The following is an 11,894-nucleotide window of genomic DNA, read 5'->3' as shown; positions in this document are numbered from 1 at the left end:
TTGGTTTCCTACTCTTTGTAACCAAAAACTCTTCCTGTGTCCGCCAGGAGTGATGCTTCCAAGTGGGCATCTGCTGAGGCACAGCTGTGCTCAGGGACCTCTGAGGAGCAGCAGGGAGCATGAGAGCTCTCTTGGCACTTGAACTTGACTTTCCTTGGCATTGTTGGTCCTTGCAGCACGCCTGTCTGTCCTGCTTCATTCTGGTCTGCTCCCTCTGGAGAGACAGGGCATCCCCAGGCTGCCTGATTTGCTCCGGTCCAGCTTATTTCTTAACATGAGGTGGTATTTGCAGTAAAACACATTAAAGGATTTTTTGCCAGAGGTTTTAGGCTTTCTGCTTTTTTGTGCTTGAAGACAGAAAATATGGGAGGATAAATTTACAAGGGAAAACAGAAAATACACTTTGGATTAAATTTGAATGGTTTTCCTTTCTAGCTGCTGGCTTGCCTGACCTACAGTCTCTAGTGAGCCCTGGCTGCATGAGCAGGACTTTGTGGAGCTGCTGTGGCTGCAGGCTCCAGGCCAGGGTGCTTCCATGGTCTTCTGCTTAGTCACGCCAGCTTTGGTTTTGGTTTGGGAACATGAGCAGCTGAGGGCCTTGTTGAGGGCAGGCTCCCCTGCTTACGGAAGCTGCTGGTCTTAGCTGGGTAGAGGCTGTCGTGGGCTTGGGCTGCACCTACACCTGGGCTCCCTGAGGTCCCTCCGAGGTGACAGACACCACACCTGTCGGGCTGCCAGCTGTGCACACAACCCGTGCTGGTGGTGGTCCCTGGCTGTGACAGCTGGATAAACTCCTTAGGTCGCTTACTGGAGCACATACCAAATCTGTGCGTTTCCAGAATTCCTGGGAAAGCCTCTAGGGTTTCTGGGGAAACCAATAACTCTGGGATGGGCTTTCCTCTCGTTCAGCTGCAGATGGGCGGTTTTGGACGCTGTGTGTGCCAGCAGCACACGGGGGTGTCCCTTGTGCCAGGGGCCCGAGGGCTCCCCTCGCCCTGATGTCGCCCTGATGTCGCCCTGATGTCGCCCTGATGTCGCCGTGTGCCGGTGGCGGCTTTGCCCAGGAGCCGCTCCAGAGCTCCAGCCGTGATCGACAGCGGGGTGGGGCGGGCGGCGAGGCAGATGTGGAGAGGGGCAGGGCGGCTTCTCCAGCACCTGTGCCTTCTTCGGGAGCGTGCGAGTGTGAAATTCAATTTGTAGCCGAGCCGTGGCTGGTGAGGAGCGCAGGCCACAGCGTGTGCCGGAGCCGGGCGGCGTCGGGCCGGCATGCACGGCGTGTCCTGCCTGCCAGCTCTTGCGGAGGCTGACGTCAGCCCGGAGCAGCGGCGGCTGCTGCAGGATGTGCCTGCTTGAGCTGTGTCATGTTGGCTCTGGGTGTGCGGGCCCGGCTCCGCAGGGGCTCTGCCAGGAGGTGCTGCCCCGGGATGGTGTCCCCTGCCCTGCAATGGTGTCCCCTGCGCTGGAATGGTGTCCCCTGCCCCGGGATGGTGTCCCCTGCCCTGAGGTGGTGTCCCCTGCCCCAGGATGATGTCCCTTACCCTGGGATGGTGTCCCCTGCCCCAGGATGGTGTCCCCTGCCCCGGGATGGTGTCCCCTGCCCCAGGATGATGTCACTTACCCTGGGATGGTGTCCCCTGCCCTGCGATGTTGTCCCCTGCCCTGCGATGGTGTCCCCTGCCCCAGTATGATGTCCCTTACCCTGGGATGCTATCCCCTGCCCCGGGATGCTGTCCCCTGCCCCAGGATGCTGGGAGGGGAAGGGACCTGGTGCCCCCTGGCACCGACAGCTTGCAGGGTGGTGCTGTGGATGGAGGAGTCCGTGGTGCTTCCAGCAGCAATGGCATTTTCCCGCCCCCACATCTGGATCTTTGTGATGTTTCCAGTGAAACCTGCTCGCTGGTGGGAGCGGAGGGAATGTGCATTACAGCATTAGCAGATGCAGCTTGCACTGATCTGTGCTCTGTCCTACCTGTGCTTTGGTACCAGTGGCCACTGCTCCCCATCTCCTGCCCCAGGGCTGGGTATCCCGCTCCCTGCTTCCCAGAGAGCAGCCCTGGGTTGTAGATGAAGAGTCCAGGGCTGTGAGGAGGGGATCATCGTGGTCTTCTAGGCCAGCCACAGGGAACTGGGATTAATTGTGCCCCCAGGCAAGCTGCAGTGTTGTGGAGCACTGGGTCACTGCTGATGCCAGTAGGCTCAAAGGGACGTTTGCAATATGGTCAGAAAATCCCATCTGGCCTTTGGTCAGGGCCACTCACACTAACATAAAACTCAGCATCTGCAGAGTCCAGTGGGATGTGCTGGGGCACACAGTAGGGCGATGGGCTGGAGTTCAGCTGGGGCATCCCTGTGGCACAGGATGGGACCTGCAGCTCTCCCAGCTGTGGGAAACTCGGGAGCATGGGGTGGCACAGCCCTGCATCCCAGCCTCTGGGCACCTGTGTCTGTGCAGAGCCTGCCTGCTTTTTCACCTGGCACTAGGGACTGTTGTAACACGGTGGAGGTGGTGTGGACCATGAGCTCAAACATCTCCTGGGACAGCTTTCCTGGGCAAAGACCCTGCAGTGAGGAAACAATTTGGTGCTGGACTGCAATGCTTGGCCTTTCCTGCACCCTGAGGGAGCACATGTGGCTCTGCTGCCTGCACTGTGACCCTCGTGGGGGCTCTGTTGGGATGGCCCACACCACCCCTTGCACAGGGACCTGCTCTCCCCATTGACTCTTCTTGCTCCACAGGCTTGGTGTCTCATGGTACAAGACAAGGTGGTGGCAACATGGTGCACAAAGGTGGTTCTTGTACACTGCCACATAACTTGTAGCCTTATCTCTTCCCAAGAAAAGTTATTATGTCATGTTTCAGCTTCTGTGCAAAAGTTAGTTCCTGCTTGTCTCCAGCTATTTCTTTCATCTTTGTTCTTTGTCCTGGGTTTTATCACCTTTATTCCAGATTACTTCCATGACGTGTTTCACAATTCTGCCCTGCAAAACCTTTCTGAGCTGATAAAAAGTGGAGTGATGATAGGCAGAAATAGTTGGTTGGGGCAGATGGTTGGTAAAAGAAACAGTCCTTTACTGTCTCTGTTGCTGAAACCAGAGGCTCCAAAGCCACTGTGTGGATTTCAACCCTTGATTAATGCATTTGGCTTCCTGCTTTCAGTCAGTAAAAATGAAACATTGACAACTTATTTTGGATGAAGCTGTTCCCATTCAGAACTCTCTTGGATCTTGTTGCCCACCCTCCCTAATCACATTTGCAGGAAGTCCGTGTATTTTAAGCTGCAGTCGTTTCCTCTCTGCCCAGCCCACCTCCTTACAATTATAGAGCCTCCCCCAGACCACACTAGTCCATGGAAAGCATTGGCTGTGCTCACACTCACCCTGCCTGCAGCCACTGATGCTTTCTGAGCTTTCCTTGGGGCTGGTGTGAGATGTCTTGAGCTGTTCTAGCCCAGGTATGGGTAGGACATGGTGCAAGTTGCCTATGGCCCATTCATTGTGGGAGCTTCCTGTCCTTTGTGTGGCTGGGTGCCCAGAAGAGAGCCTGGGAGGCTGGGTAGGAGAGAGTTTTGGGCAAGGACATGGCCTCAGCAGCTTGGTTTCATACTTGCCTCTTAGCTTCAGGCATTTCAGACACGGGGGTGTCATTGAGCCAGCCTCTTTGGGTCACCAAAGTCTCCTTTCTTTATTAGACTTCAAACCTGCTTTTGCTAACATAGGAAATATGAATGTGTTTGGACTTGGACTTTCAGCAGCTTATTGATAACAGCCTTGTGCTTATGTAATTGTTCCCGAACACAGTTCAGTCATAATGATCCATGATAACTTTAAAAATGGCCCCTGTTAGCCGTGGTAGTTTCCAGGGCAATTATTTAGGAGAGGAAGCATCACTCTGGCAGATGTGAGGGGGATGGTGCTGAGCAGGTGGGATAATGTCAGTGTGTGGCTTCCTGAAGCTGGAGAAGGAAGTGAGGGGAATGCTGCTGCTGGAGTCAGCTCTCTCTTCGCTGGGTGAGATTTGCACTTGGGCTGTTAGCTGTGGAGTGTTGATCACAGATTTGAGGGAGATTATATTGCCTTAGAGTAGGTGCCTGATGCTTGTTTGTGATGTGTGGGAGAGTGAGCAAGTTGTCTTGGCATGAACTTTGTGCTGGTGCCAAGGGCTTGCTGAAAGCAGATTGTCTGTCAGCTCACTCCTGAGTACTCGTCTGGAAATTCCAGGGTTCTGTGGATGCACTTTTGCATTGTCAGCCACCTGCCTGCACAAAGCCAGAGGTGGAGTAATCCTAATATTTATTTGTGAAGCACTGCTGAATAGAATAGAATAGAATAGAATAGAATAGAATAGAATAGAATAGAATAGAATAGAATAGAATAGAATCATTTCAGTTGGAAGGGACCTACCATGATCATCCAGCCAACTGCCTGGCCCACTCAGGCTTGACCCAAAATTAAGGCATGTGGTTAAGGGCGTTGTCCAAATGCCTCCTAAACACTGACATGCTTGAGGCATCGACCACCTCTCTAGGAAGGCTGTTCCAGTGTTTGACCACCCTCTGGCTGAACAAACGCTTCCTAAGGCCCAGTGCACACCTTCCCCGGCACAGCTGCGAGCCGTTCCCTCCTGTGCTATCTGGGTACCAGGGAGGAGAGCTCAGCGCTTCCCTCTGCCCCTCTGTGCTCGGGAAGCTGTCGGAGCCTCCAGGCCGCCCCTCCGCCGCTCCCGGGGCTGCGGTCGCGCCGTGCCGGCTGCGGCGGGCCCGGGGCCGGGCGGTGCTGACGGGACAGCTCCCGCCGCTGCGGGCGGCTCCGGCCGAGCACGGGGCTCCGGGAGCCGCCCCGGTTCCCTCCTCACCGGGACAGAGCGGTGCCGCATCCCGGTGCTGCCGGTCCCGGGGCTCTGGGATCCTCCCGGCCGAGCAGGCGCTTCCTTCGCCGCTCGGGCTGGGGAGCGAGTGCGGGTCCAGCTGTGCTCGGACAGCGCTTCCCCTTCAGCTCTGCCCCGCAGGTGAGCGTTCGTGCGTGTGAGCTGCAAACAGCAAGGTGAGGGAGAGAACGACTGCCACTGTGTCTTCATGCTGGGTTCGGGAAAGCCATAACGTGAGATAATCCAGATTATTTCTACCCAGAACGTGGCAATAAATAGCCTGCTTCCAGCAGCTATCCCTGAGCCATGTGGGAACTCGCCAGTGCTCTCACAGGCTGCTGCCACTGCCCTCCTCCTGTCCTGGCAGAGCCTTCTGCTCGCACAGCAGCTGTGGGCTGTGCCATGTGGCCCTGTCTTCTCAGCTTTCCACCAGGCTCCTGGGAAGCAGTGAGTGGGAAGGTCATTAAAAATCTAGACTAACTCAAGGTGAGCATGTAGCCCACTCCAAAAAACTCCAGGCTTCCAAGCACAGTTGTCCTTGGACTCTCTACAGTGGTCACCTTCTTCTTGCATCAGCAGTATTGGGTGCTGACCCCAACGCTGTCCCTGCTGCAGTGCTCACAGGCTGTCCTTCAGCAGCATCACCAGTCACAGCTCAGTGACACTGAGAAACCTCCTGCATTTTTGGAGCTCTTGATGCTAAACAAGAGTTGGAAATGATCCAGGTTATCTCACCTGCTGGGCAGCGTGTCTTCTGGAGCCGGGCATCGAGCAGTGTGCTGACATTGAACACCAGAAATGTCTGGAAAGGCTGAAATGTGGGCAAGGGAAAGGTCTGCTTCGCCCCTGGTGTCCTTCCCAAAGCTGGCTTGGCTTCTTCATGAAGAACTCATTAAAGGCTCTGGAGCAAATGGTGACAGGCCATATTGCAGCAGGAGGCCTTTGGCACCACGGCAGAAGTGGCTCTTGAAATTGTCTGTTTCTAGGGATTTTGAGTAACATTCTTCTGTTATGAATGGAAGCTCTCGAGGATCTTGGCATGTGTCTGGGAGTTGTCAAAGAGCTTCTGTCCCACATATGTTCTCGCAGCGTTGAGGAACTGAGCTGACACTTCTCACGTGGTCCCTCATCCTCTCCCCAGGGCAAAGGATGTGCAGTGGAGTGTCTCCTAGGCTGCTGACGTTCAGCTTAAAATATTGGAGGTGCTGTGGGTAGGAGCTAGGACAGGCAAGGCATAGGGACGTATCTTGATGCAACTGAGGGTGAGGTTTGTACCTTTTCCTTCTGTCCTGTTGAGGTGACTGACAAATGCTGGATGAATGAGGGCAGGGGCAGAGCTGGCAGCCAGGGCAAGGAGAAGTGTGGGAGACTGGGCTGGAGGGACTGCTGGGAGTCATTCGGTCCATCCATCTGCCCTTTGCAGATAGCCATGGAGTGCTTTAACTTTTCCTGGTGTACACTTAACTTTTCTTTCTCGATATGGATGTGTCTCCTACCTAGCACAAAAGGGCAGAGTGTTCTGAACTTTTTTGCAGTGGCCTTTGCATGTTATAAAACTGTGCCCTGTGACTTTTCTTGTCTAGACTAATCCCAATCTTCCAGACGTTTCTCCAAAGCTTTTTAATGATCTTGCTGGTCTCCCATGGCCTCTCTCAGTTAGTCCAAATCTTTTGGGGAATGAATTGGTTCTCTGGACAACAGTAAAATTACTTGGTGTGTCTTTATGAGCTGAGATTAATTACTTATGTGTAAGCTGGCATTTCACACATCCTCCTGTAGTTGTCTGTTTGGTGGCAATGATATGCCGGCTCACGTTCAGTTTGAACTCACCTGTAGCCCTCATGACCCTTGTGGCAGAACTGCTGCTGTCCCTTCTTCTGTGGCCTCTTTGAGCAGTTTTTTTGCCTCCCAATGCCTTACAGTCCTGCCCATCATCTCCCAGCCCTTTTCCCAGTCTGTCAGGAGCATGTCAAACTCCCATCCTGGCCTCTGAAGTGCTGGTGTGTCACGTGCAGATTTTGAAACGTACTTTGTTCTGTCATCTAGGTCATTCCTGGAAAAGCAGCAGGGCAGACCTTTGTGAAACCCCACATGTCCCTTTCAGTGTAACTGTGAGCCATCTCTCACTGTTCACCAGCTCTGTGATGGACCTGAGAAATGCCCCCACAGTACTGTGGGACTGGAAACATCTGCCTGTGACCTGGGATGGGACCTGCAGGCTTAGGAGATGCTCTTGAGGGACTGCACAAGCACATCAGTCCAGTTGTGCTGCAGCTTCTCTGCTCCCCAGGGTTTCCTGTGGCTTTCTGCAGTGCTGTAGGCAGGGTGGGATGGGGCTGGGTGAGAGCTGGGATTACTGCCCAGTGGAGGAGAGAAGATGCCAGGTGGGGAGTGGGTCTGGCAGGTGCTGCTGCCTGAGAGCTGACCACCAGTCTGAGCTCCTGGAGCACAGGCTGGTGGAAAGGTTTGGAGCTCAGCTGGAGAAGAGAAGGCAGAAGTTTCTCATGCTGCTTGCTGCGTGCATGTTTGTTCTGGGGTGCACAGGCTGGCTCCCAGCAAAGTACAGCGGGGTCAGATGGTGAGCAGAGCTGCACAAGGCTGGAGGGTGCAATGGGACATCCATCCTGCCTGCTGGCTGTTGGAAGGAGATCATCCATCCGTGCCAGCTGGGTGCTTTGAGGTCTCCATCTGTCCTGGCTCTGAACCTCATGGGACACAGAGCCACAACATGAGTGTGATGAACTGGGGCTTGGTGCCCGAGGGCAGGAGGCTGGGCCCCGTGAAGGGTCCAACACGAGAGCAGGCTGGCTGCTGGCATCTCCTCGGCCGCCTGCCAGAGGAGGTGTGGATCCGGCTTGTCTGGCTGGTGTCGAGATGCCTGAATATGCATCTGCCAGAGAGGCTTCCAGAGGATCCCACCCGCCCAGGTTTCCATGGAGAGCGTCTCTTTGTTGAGGAGGAAGCGTCTGGCAGACAGTGTGGCCGTGGAAATACCTATAGAGCATTTGTTTTGCAAAGCACATGAATAACATCCCCGAGAGCTAGCAGCCTCACTTCCTCTGCTCACCCACCAGCGGCCTGGCAGAGCGACCTGGGATGCCTGCGGTGTCTTTATGCTCCCAGTTTCTCACTGCCTGCTTGTGTGAGCATTCCCAGTTTGGCTGTGCCTGCCCAGCCCAGCCTGGTTTCATTTCTGGTTGGCAGGCAGGCTCCTGGCAGGCAGCAGCCCATCTTCGCTGGGGGACACGTTTGGCTTCCCTGCTGGAGGCAGCAGTGAGAGCGCTGTAGGCGGCAAAACTGGGAAAGTTTTGCTCCCACCTCCCATGGGATGTGAAGGGAATTGCTTCCCTGAACGAAATGTCCTTTCTCTGGTCTCTCAGCTCTTTCTCATGCTTTGAAAGACCAAGAAGCTCAAGAGCTGTTGAGGCAGCAGGCAGCAATGCAAGGCACATGCAACAACCCACAGTGGAAGGGATTAAGCCTGGGTTTTTATGGCAGTCTGTCAGCATTAAATTAAGGCTAAATTCCCATCCTAAATGTTATGTTAACATGGAGTTACATCAGAAAGCACAGAGCACAGAACAGCAATATGAGGGTATCCGATGTGTTACAGGGGTATTGTAATTATCCCAAATCAGGCATTTGAAACCCAGGGAATTTCACATATAGGGTTTGCATCGTCTTTTGGGTTTGTAATTGAAAAAAATCCAAACATAGGAAGGCTTAGAAGCATGTCACTGAGATTGTTTGGGTGCCTTTATTCTGTGCTGCGGGGACATGTGCAGATGGAGGCAAAGAGTCTTTAAAAAATGATGGAACCAAATGTGGAATTACAAATGTTAAAATACCGTGAGCTGTATTTGAGTGTTAAGGCTTTGTGGCTCTCCAGAGTAACATTAGGGCTGCTGGGCCTTGACTGTGCATCTCCATATCTGGACATATTTGGCTATCACTTTTGCAACTCACCTCTGTGCCTCATGATTTGTAAAGCTCATAATTGGAGACAGTTTTTAGTCCTGTAGCATCATTTCGTTTAAGTTAAGGATGTGTACTTAATTCTGTCTTAGCTTAGGTTTTTATTTTGTCTTCAGATTTTCTTGTTTTTTCAGATCTGGATGAGGATTAAACAAAAACCCAGAGGAGCATCATCATAGCATAATTCTGAGGAGCTGTAGCAAGAAGCTGTTTTCTGGCTGTGCTTTGTAAAAAGAGATTCCTCATTGTGTCAGGACAGGATGGTTACAGTGGGCGTGCGGAAGCTCCACGGATGCAAAGTGGGTTGTGAATTCAGCCCTGTGCCTGGTGTGCACAGCCCAGCTGGGCAGCTGTGTGGTGGCACTGCCTGGTGCTGTGAAATCCCTTTCCTGGAGGACTTGGTGGAGCAGCAGGGCCCACGGCAGCATGTGGCTGCAGCCATGAGGAAGCTCTGGAGCTGGGAAATCAGCTGGTGAACCACCCCTGGCAGGGCTGTGGTGCTCCTGCAGACAGAAAATGATGACAGATCAGTTGAAATGGCTCTGCAGGGAGCACTGGATGCACTGTTATAAAGACTGGAAGCTGCCTGTAGCTTCCAGTCATACAAATTAGATATGACAGTCATTAATAATTAGCTTTATCCTAACCTGTGGTACCTGAAGGGACCTAAGCAGAACATTTTCACTGGGCAGTTTGCCTTCCAGCAACGTCAGGCAGAGTGATGGGTCTGAAGCACCTTTGAGGTCCTGCTTGGGAATAGAGCTCTGGGGGTCCCAGGCCAGCACTGCCCCCCTGGGATGTCGCTGTCAGGCAAAGGTCAGCTCTCTGCTGAAGGAGGAGCATTGCGGCAAGGAATGTGAGATGAATGATGGTTTTCTTCCACAGCTGCAGGCAGAACAGGGCAGCCGAGGCACTGTGCTGCAGAGGCAGCTCCAGCAGTGGTGGGCAGAACTGAGCTTGGGGTCTCTGGGTGCCTCAGCTGTTTGTCTGGCCCTTGACTCAGCTTTTATTTCTTAGGTTTTGGCATCTGTTTGGGGGATAACGCAGCTGTGTCGTGCTCCTGCTGGTGTGTTTCTGTCGCTGCCTGGTGGGGCAGGAGGAGGTGAAGGGGAGTGATGTGCAGAGAGGTACTGCCCTCCTTGTCTGGCATCCCCTGCATTCCCTTGGTAGGCTTTGGAGAGGTGCCTGCATGCCCAGCCCTGCGAGGCCTTGCTGCTTGGGTGGGCTGAATGCAGTAACATGATTTTCTGAGATGAATGTTTCTATTTACTGTGTTACCCTGATTTCTGAGGCTGCCAAGTTCTTTGGGTGTTATCAGGAGGGCAGGCACAGCATGGGCCCATTCCCTTAATGACCAGCAGTGAGTTGCCTGCACATGTGCAGTACAGATTTGAGACACTTTCTGTGGGGGTTTTTGGTTGTGTTTTGTTTGGGTGGGGTTTTTTTAGTGGGTTTCTGTTTGTCTGTCGGGGAGATTTGGGGTTTCTTGGGGGTTTTCTTTGGTTTTTCTTTTTTTGGTAGTTGTGGGGTTTTTTTCCTGCATATTTTCCTCATTGGATGAGGTGTTCTCTATTTGTGGAATCCCTGCCCAACTGAACCTCCACCAGAGCTGCAAACTCCCATCTGCATACAGCCCTTATTTTGTGCTCCAATAATTTCTAGGCAACTCTGCTCCCCTCTGAGCCTGGGAGAGATCTACCGGGTGGGCATGTCAGGATGCCCTGGGGCAAAGCGGAGGTGCCTCACCACCGCTGCCGTCTCTCCCAGCGTGAGGACATGTGGCTGAGACAGGACGAGTGAGCATCCCCTGAGCCACCGCCGCCTTTCCGCGGGGACCCGACCTCAGATCCGCCCACCGAGGAGCGGAGCCGCCGGGGCCGATGCTGCGGCGGGAGAAGCGAGCACCGGGCGGGGGCAGCCCCGCGGCTCCCCGTGCCCGGCTCCCCCCGGAGCAGCGGTGCTGCGGGGGGAGCTCGGGCGGGGGCACTTACATAAGCCCTAAATGCGCCAGGCGGTGCTGGAAGGTGAAGGGCAGAGCGCTGAGAATGCACAGAGCCTCCAGCGAGGGCTCCCTGGCACAGGAGCTCTGCTCGCTGACACACATCCGCGGGTCCCCATCTGCAGCGCCCTCCCTTCCCCGCGGGGGCTGCCACAGCTGCTCCTCCTGGTGCTGCCAGCCCGGCCGGGACGTGGGAGCGCAGCTCTGCCTCCCGGGCTTGCCGGGGCAGGCAGCGGGTGGGAGGGAGGGCAGATGCCCACAATCGCTCTGGCTCTTCCCCTCCTGCCCGCCCAGCACTCCCTGCTTTGCCCAGTGGAGGGGGAAGCTGATGGGGACGGTGGGCGAGATGGGTGCCTGGCTGGGACGTGTGGGTCCAGTTTGCCGGTGTGTGCTGCCCCGAGCAGGGGAGCAGCGCTGTGCTGAAGCCCAGGCACGGGGCACAGGCAGCTCCGGCTCAGCCAGGAGAGGAGAGGTGCCAGTGGGATCTTGTGCAGGGGCTGTGCTTGGCACCAGTGGTGTCCAGCGGGCTCCTTATGGGGAGGGACGCAGCACTGTCTGCTTACCTTGGCACCCAAACTCTGGGCAGCCCCTGAGCACCGGGGACAGGCTCTGCAGGCATGGGCAGACCGTGTGTGTGTCTGCCCATGCTCTGCTCGTTCTGCCCGCTTTTTCCTGCTCCCAGAGCCACCTGCCCGGCTGCTGGCAGAGCCAATGAGCACCCATGGGTGGGAGGCTCAGCCAGAGATCCTGGCTCCTTCTGCACTGCAGGTCTTCAACTCTTCCAGAGCAAGTCTGCTGTTAATTCCCTCCATCTCTCCACAGTATCAGCAGTCACCTCCGGGCTGGGCCGCTGGCAGGCAGGCAGCAGCAGGCAGCTGGGAGGCTGTGAGGAGCGGGTGCCACCTCTCCCTGCATCCTGCATCTGTGCTCCCGACTCACCCAGCAGAAGGTGTGGCTGGACACCCCTGACTCCCATCTCTTCTGCTCCGTCTGTTCCTGGTGGGCAAATCAGAGGCTTGGTGTGATGGGGCTGCTCTGAGACCTCGCCCCAGGAGC

The sequence above is a fragment of the Fringilla coelebs genome (genome assembly GCF_963513975.1).
Source record: "Fringilla coelebs genome assembly, chromosome: 11".
In the NCBI taxonomy this organism is placed as follows: domain Eukaryota; kingdom Metazoa; phylum Chordata; class Aves; order Passeriformes; family Fringillidae; genus Fringilla; species Fringilla coelebs.
This window is presented reverse-complemented; position numbering follows the sequence as displayed.